Genomic DNA, 9,763 nt, shown 5'->3' with positions numbered 1-9,763 from the left:
CAATCTAAACTCCCTCTCAAGACAACACGTGGTACTCACATATTCCAATGTAAACTCCCTCTCAAGACAACACGCGGCACTCAAACGTTCCATACTAAACTCATTATCAAGACAACATGCGGCACTCACACGTTCCACACTAAACTCCCTCTCAAGACAACACGCGGCACCCACACGTTCCACACTAAACTCCCTCTCAACGCAACACGCGGCACTCACACGTTCCATACTAAACTCCCTATCAACGCAACACGCGGGACTCACACATTCCAATGTAAACTCCCTCTCAACGTAACATGCTACACTCACATATTCCAATGTAAACTCCCTCTCAACGTAACATGCTGCACTCACATATTCCAATCCAAATTCCCTCTCAACGTAGCATGCTGCACTCACATATTCCAATCTAAACTCCCTATTAACGTAACATGCTGCACTCACATATTCCAATCTAAACTCCCTCTCAAGACAACACGCGGTACTCACATATTCCAATCTAAACTCCCTCTCAAGACAACACGCGGTACTCACATATTCCAATCTAAACTCCCACTGAACGTAACATGCTGCACTCACATATTCCAAACTAAACTCACTATCAATGTAACATGCTGTACTCACATATTCCAATCTAAACTCCCTATCAAGACAACACGCGGTACTCACATATTCCAATGTAAACTGCCTCTCAAGACAACACGCGGTACTCACATATTCCAATCTAAACTCCCTCTCAAGAAAACACGCGGTACTCACATATTCCAATCTAAACTCCCTCTCAAGACAACACGCGGTACTCACATATTCCAATGTAAACTCCCTCTCAACGTAACATGCTGCACTCACATATTCCAAACTAAACTCCCTATCAATGTAACATGCTGTACTCACATATTCCAATATAAACTCCCTATCAAGACAACACGTGGTACTCACATATTCCAATGTAAACTCCCTCTCAAGACAACACGCGGTACTCACATATTCCAATCTAAACTCCCTCTCAACGTAACATGCTACACTCACATATTCCAATATAAACTCCCTATCAAGACAACACGTGGTACTCACATATTCCAATGTAAACTCCCTCTCAAGACAACACGCGGCACTCACACATTCCAATCTAAACTCCCTCTCAACGTAACATGCTACACTCACATATTCCAATCTAAACTCCCTCTCAACGCAACATGCTGCACTCACATATTCCAATGTAAACTCCCTCTCAACGTAACATGCTACACTCACAAATTCCAATCTAAAATCCCTATCAACGTAATATGCTGCACTCACATATTCCAATCTAAACTCCCTCTCAAGACAACACGTGGTACTCACATATTCCAATCTAAACTCCCTCTCAAGACAACACGCGGCACTCAAACGTTCCATACTAAACTCATTATCAAGACAACATGCGGCACTCACACGTTCCACACTAAACTCCCTCTCAAGACAACACGCGGCACTCACACGTTCCATACTAAACTCCATATCAACGCAACACGCGGCACTCACACGTTCCATACTAAACTCCCTATCAACGCAACACGCGGCACTCACATATTCCAATGTAAACTCCCTCTCAACGTAACATGCTGCACTCACATATTCCAATCTAAACTCCCTCTCAAGACAACACGCGGTACTCACATATTCCAATCTAAACTCCATCTCAAGACAACACGCGGTTCTCACATATTCCAATCTAAACTCCCTCTCAAGACAACACGCGGTACTCACATATTCCAATCTAAACTCCCTCTCAACGTAACATGCTGCACTCACATATTCCAAACTAAACTCCCTATCAATGTAACATGGTGCACTCACATATTCCAATATAAACTCTATATCAAGACAACACGCGGTACTCACATATTCCAATGTAAACTCCCTCTCAAGACAACACGCGGCACTCACATATTCCAATCTAAACTCCCTCTCAACGTAACATGCTGCACTCACATATTACAATCTAAACTCCCTCTCAAGACAACACACGGCACTCACATGTTCCAGTCTAAACTCCCTCTCAAGACAACACGCGGCACTCACTCATTCCAATCTAAACTCCCTCTCAACGTAACATGCTACACTCACATATTCCAATCTAAACTCCCTCTCAGCGTAACATGTTGCACTCACATATTCCAATCTAAACTCCCTCTCAACGTAACATGCTGCACTCACATATTCCAATCCAAATTCCCTATCAACGTAATATGCTGCACTCACATATTCCAATCTACACTCCCTCTCAAGACAACACGTGGTACTCACATATTCCAATCTACACTCCCTCTCAAGACAACACGTGGCACTCAAACGTTCCATACTAAACTCCCTATCAAGAAAACACGCGGCACTCACACGTTCCACACTAAACTCCCTCTCAAGACAACACGCGGCACTCACACGTTCCACACTAAACTCCCTATCAACGCAACACGCGGCACTCACACCTTCCATACTAAACTCCCTATCAACGCAACACGCGGCACTCACATATTCCAATGTAAACTCCCTCTCAGCGTAACATGCTGCACTCACATATTCCAAACTAAACTCCCTATCAATGTAACATGCTGTACTCACATATTCCAATATAAACTCCCTCTCAAGACAACACGCAGCACTCACACGTTCCACACTAAACTCCCTATCAACGCAACACGCGGCACTCACACCTTCCATACTAAACTCCCTCTCAACGTAACATGCTACACTCACATATTCCAATGTAAACTCCCTCTCAACGAAACATGCTGCACTCACATATTCCAATGTAAACTCCCTCTCAACGTAACATGCTGCACTCACAAATTCAATTCTAAACTCCCTATTAACGTAACATGCTGCACTCACATATTCCAATCTAAACTCCCTCTCAAGACAACACGTGGTACTCACATATTCCAATGTAAACTCCCTCTCAAGACAACACGCGGCACTCAAACGTTCCATACTAAACTCATTATCAAGACAACATGCGGCACTCACACGTTCCACACTAAACTCCCTCTCAAGACAACACGCGGCACCCACACGTTCCACACTAAACTCCCTCTCAACGCAACACGCGGCACTCACACGTTCCATACTAAACTCCCTATCAACGCAACACGCGGGACTCACACATTCCAATGTAAACTCCCTCTCAACGTAACATCCTACACTCACATATTCCAATGTAAACTCCCTCTCAACGTAACATGCTGCACTCACATATTCCAATCCAAATTCCCTCTCAACGTAGCATGCTGCACTCACATATTCCAATCTAAACTCCCTATTAACGTAACATGCTGCACTCACATATTCCAATCTAAACTCCCTCTCAAGACAACACGCGGTACTCACATATTCCAATCTAAACTCCCTCTCAAGACAACACGCGGTACTCACATATTCCAATCTAAACTCCCACTGAACGTAACATGCTGCACTCACATATTCCAAACTAAACTCACTATCAATGTAACATGCTGTACTCACATATTCCAATCTAAACTCCCTATCAAGACAACACGCGGTACTCACATATTCCAATGTAAACTGCCTCTCAAGACAACACGCGGTACTCACATATTCCAATCTAAACTCCCTCTCAAGAAAACACGCGGTACTCACATATTCCAATCTAAACTCCCTCTCAAGACAACACGCGGTACTCACATATTCCAATGTAAACTCCCTCTCAACGTAACATGCTGCACTCACATATTCCAAACTAAACTCCCTATCAATGTAACATGCTGTACTCACATATTCCAATATAAACTCCCTATCAAGACAACACGTGGTACTCACATATTCCAATGTAAACTCCCTCTCAAGACAACACGCGGTACTCACATATTCCAATCTAAACTCCCTCTCAACGTAACATGCTGCACTCACATATTCCAATCTAAACTCCCTCTCAAGACAACACACGGCACTCACATGATCCAGTCTAAACTCCCTCTCAAGACAACACGCGGCACTCACACATTCCAATCTAAACTCCCACTCAACGTAACATGCTACACTCACATATTCCAATCTAAACTCCCTCTCAGCATAACATGCTGCACTCACATATTCCAATCTAAACTCCCTCTCAACGTAACATCCTGCACTCACATATTCCAATCTAAATTCCCTATCAACGTAATATGCTGCACTCACATATTCCAATCTAAACTCCCTCTCAAGACAACACGCGGCACTCAAACGTTCCATACTAAACTCCCTCTCAACGCAACACGCTACACTCAAACGTTCCATACTAAACTCCCTATCAACGCAACACGCGGCACTCACATATTCCAATGTAAACTCCCTCTCAACGTAACATGCTGCACTCACACGTTCCAATCTAAACTCCCTCTCAAGACAACACGCGGTACTCACATATACCAATCTAAACTCCCTCTCAACGTAACATGCTGCACTCACATATTCCAATGTAAACTCCCTCTCAACGAAACATGCTGCACTCACATATTCCAATGTAAACTTCTCAACGTAACATGCTGCACTCACAAATTCAATTCTAAACTCCCTATTAACGTAACATGCTGCACTCACATATTCCAATCTAAACTCCCTCTCAAGACAACACGTGGTACTCACATATTCCAATGTAAACTCCCTCTCAAGACAACACACGGCACTCAAACGTTCCATACTAAACTCATTATCAAGACAACATGCGGCACTCACACGTTCCACACTAAACTCCCTCTCAAGACAACACGCGGCACCCACACGTTCCACACTAAACTCCCTCTCAACGCAACACGCGGCACTCACACGTTCCATACTAAAATCCCTATCAACGCAACACGCGGCACTCACACATTCCAATCTAAACTCCCTCTCAACGTAACATGCTACACTCACATAATCCAATGTAAACTACCTCTCAACGTAACATGCTGCACTCACATATTCCAATGTAAACTCCCTCTCAACGTAACATGCTGCACTGACAAATTCAATTCTAAACTCCCTATTAACGTAACATGCTGCACTCACATATTCCAATCTAAACTCCCTCTCAAGACAACACGCGGCACTCACATGTTCCAATCTAAACTCCCTCTCAACGTAACATGCTGCACTCACATATTCCAATCTAAACTCCCTCTCAAGACAACACGCGGCACTCACATGTTCCAATCTAAACTCCCTCTCAAGACAACACGCGGCACTCAAACATTCCATACTAAACTCCCTATCAACGCAACACGCGGTACTCACATATTCCAATCTAAACTCCCTCTCAACGTAACATCCTGCACTCACATATTCCAATCTAAATTCCCTATCAACGTAATATGCTGCACTCACATATTCCAATCTAAACTCCCTCTCAAGACAACACGCGGCACTCAAACATTCCATACTAAACTCCCTATCAACGCAACACGCGGCACTCACACGTTCCATACTAAACTCCCTATCAACGCAACACGCGGCACTCACATATTCCAATGTAAACTCCCTCTCAACGTAACATGCTGCACTCACAAATTCCAATCTAAACTCCCTCTCAAGACAACACGCGGTACTCACATATACCAATCTAAACTCCCTCTCAACGTAACATGCTGCACTCACATATTCCAATGTAAACTCCCTCTCAACGAAACATGCTGCACTCACATATTCCAATGTAAACTCCTTCTCAACGTAACATGCTGCACTCACAAATTCAATTCTAAACTCCCTATTAACGTAACATGCTGCACTCACATATTCCAATCTAAACTCCCTCTCAAGACAACACGTGGTACTCACATATTCCAATGTAAACTCCCTCTCAAGACAACACACGGCACTCAAACGTTCCATACTAAACTCATTATCAAGACAACATGCGGCACTCACACGTTCCACACTAAACTCCCTCTCAAGACAACACGCGGCACCCACACGTTCCACACTAAACTCCCTCTCAACGCAACACGCGGCACTCACACGTTCCATACTAAAATCCCTATCAACGCAACACGCGGCACTCACACATTCCAATCTAAACTCCCTCTCAACGTAACATGCTACACTCACATATTCCAATGTAAACTCCCTCTCAACGTAACATGCTGCACTCACATATTCCAATGTAAACTCCCTCTCAACGTAACATGCTGCACTGACAAATTCAATTCTAAACTCCCTATTAACGTAACATGCTGCACTCACATATTCCAATCTAAACTCCCTCTCAAGACAACACGCGGTTCTCACATATTCCAATCTAAACTCCCTCTCAAGACAACATGCGGTACTCACATATTCCAATCTAAACTCCCACTGAACGTAACATGCTGCACTCACATATTCCAAACTAAACTCCCTATCAATGTAACATGCTGTACTCACATATTCCAATCTAAACTCCCTATCAAGACAACACGCGGTACTCACATATTCCAATGTAAACTCCCTCTCAAGACAACATGCGGTACTCACATATTCCAATCTAAACTCCCACTGAACGTAACATGCTGCACTCACATATTCCAAACTAAACTCCCTATTAACGTAACATGCTGCACTCACATATTCCAATCTAAACTCCCTCTCAAGACAACACGCGGTACTCACATATTCCAATCTAAACTCCCTCTCAAGACAACATGCGGTACTCACATATTCCAATCTAAACTCCCACTGAACGTAACATGCTGCACTCACATATTCCAAACTAAACTCACTATCAATGTAACATGCTGTACTCACATATTCCAATCTAAACTCCCTATCAAGACAACACGCGGTACTCACATATTCCAATGTAAACTGCCTCTCAAGACAACACGCGGTACTCACATATTCCAATCTAAACTCCCTCTCAAGAAAACACGCGGTACTCACATATTCCAATCTAAACTCCCTCTCAAGACAACACGCGGTACTCACATATTCCAATGTAAACTCCCTCTCAACGTAACATGCTGCACTCACATATTCCAAACTAAACTCCCTATCAATGTAACATGCTGTACTCACATATTCCAATATAAACTCCCTATCAAGACAACACGCGGTACTCACATATTCCAATGTAAACTCCCTCTCAAGACAACACGCGGTACTCACATATTCCAATCTAAACTCCCTCTCAACGTAACATGCTGCACTCACATATTCCAATCTAAACTCCCTCTCAAGACAACACACGGCACTCACATGATCCAGTCTAAACTCCCTCTCAAGACAACACGCGGCACTCACACATTCCAATCTAAACTCCCACTCAACGTAACATGCTACACTCACATATTCCAATCTAAACTCCCTCTCAGCATAACATGCTGCACTCACATATTCCAATCTAAACTCCCTCTCAACGTAACATCCTGCACTCACATATTCCAATCTAAGTTCCCTATCAACGTAATATGCTGCACTCACATATTCCAATCTAAACTCCCTCTCAAGACAACACGCGGCACTCAAACGTTCCATACTAAACTCCCTGTCAACGCAACACGCTACACTCACACGTTCCATACTAAACTCCCTATCAACGCAACACGCGGCACTCACATATTCCAATGTAAACTCCCTCTCAACGTAACATGCTGCACTCACATATTCCAATCTAAACTCCCTCTCAAGACAACACGCGGTACTCACATATACCAATCTAAACTCCCTCTCAACGTAACATGCTGCACTCACACATTCCAATGTAAACTCCCTCTCAACGAAACATGCTGCACTCACATATTCCAATGTAAACTCCTTCTCAACGTAACATGCTGCACTCACAAATTCAATTCTAAACTCCCTATTAACGTAACATGCTGCACTCACATATTCCAATCTAAACTCCCTCTCAAGACAACACGTGGTACTCACATATTCCAATGTAAACTCCCTCTCAAGACAACACACGGCACTCAAACGTTCCATACTAAACTCATTATCAAGACAACATGCGGCACTCACACGTTCCACACTAAACTCCCTCTCAAGACAACACGCGGCACCCACACGTTCCACACTAAACTCCCTCTCAACGCAACACGCGGCACTCACACGTTCCATACTAAAATCCCTATCAACGCAACACGCGGCACTCACACATTCCAATCTAAACTCCCTCTCAACGTAACATGCTACACTCACATATTCCAATGTAAACTCCCTCTCAACGTAACATGCTGCACTCACATATTCCAATGAAAACTCCCTCTCAACGTAACATGCTGCACTGACAAATTCAATTCTAAACTCCCTATTAACGTAACATGCTGCACTCACATATTCCAATCTAAACTCCCTCTCAAGACAACACGCGGTTCTCACATATTCCAATCTAAACTCCCTCTCAAGACAACATGCGGTACTCACATATTCCAATCTAAACTCCCACTGAACGTAACATGCTGCACTCACATATTCCAAACTAAACTCCCTATCAATGTAACATGCTGTACTCACATATTCCAATCTAAACTCCCTATCAAGACAACACGCGGTACTCACATATTCCAATGTAAACTCCCTCTCAAGACAACACGCGGTACTCACATATTCCAATCTAAACTCCCTCTCAAGACAACACGCGGTACTCACATATTCCAATCTAAACTCCCACTGAACGTAACATGCTGCACTCACATATTCCAAACTAAACTCACTATCAATGTAACATGCTGTACTCACATATTCCAATCTAAACTCCCTCTCAAGACAACACGCGGCACTCACATATTCCAATCTAAACTCCCTCTCAAGACAACACGCGGTACTCACATATTCCAATCTAAACTCCCACTGAACGTAACATGTTGCACTCACATATTCCAAACTAAACTCACTATCAATGTAACATGCTGTACTCACATATTCCAATCTAAACTCCCTATCAAGACAACACGCGGTACTCACATATTCCAATGTAAACTGCCTCTGAAGACAACACGCGGTACTCACATATTCCAATCTAAACTCCCTCTCAGAACAACACGCGGCACCCACACGTTCCACACTAAACTCCCTCTCAACGCAACACGCGGCACTCACACGTTCCATACTAAAATCCCTATCAACGCAACACGCGGCACTCACACATTCCAATCTAAACTCCCTCTCAACGTAACATGCTACACTCACATATTCCAATGTAAACTCCCTCTCAACGTAACATGCTGCACTCACATATTCCAATGTAAACTCCCTCTCAACGTAACATGCTGCACTGACAAATTCAATTCTAAACTCCCTATTAACGTAACATGCTGCACTCACATATTCCAATCTAAACTCCCTCTCAAGACAACACGCGCTTCTCACATATTCCAATCTAAACTCCCTCTCAAGACAACATGCGGTACTCACATATTCCAATCTAAACTCCCACTGAACGTAACATGCTGCACTCACATATTCCAAACTAAACTCCCTATCAATGTAACATGCTGTACTCACATATTCCAATCTAAACTCCCTATCAAGACAACACGCGGTACTCACATATTCCAGTGTAAACTCCCTCTCAAGACAACACGCGGTACTCACATATTCCAATCTAAACTCCCTCTCAAGACAACACGCGGTACTCACATATTCCAATCTAAACTCCCACTGAACGTAACATGCTGCACTCACATATTCCAAACTAAACTCACTATCAATGTAACATGCTGTACTCACATATTCCAATATAAACTCCCTATCAAGACAACACGCGGTACTCACATATTCCAATGTAAACTCCCTCTCAAGACAACACGCGGTACTCACATATTCC

The sequence above is a fragment of the Haliotis asinina genome, chromosome 11 (genome assembly GCF_037392515.1).
Source record: "Haliotis asinina isolate JCU_RB_2024 chromosome 11, JCU_Hal_asi_v2, whole genome shotgun sequence".
In the NCBI taxonomy this organism is placed as follows: Eukaryota; Metazoa; Mollusca; class Gastropoda; order Lepetellida; family Haliotidae; genus Haliotis; species Haliotis asinina.
This window is presented reverse-complemented; position numbering follows the sequence as displayed.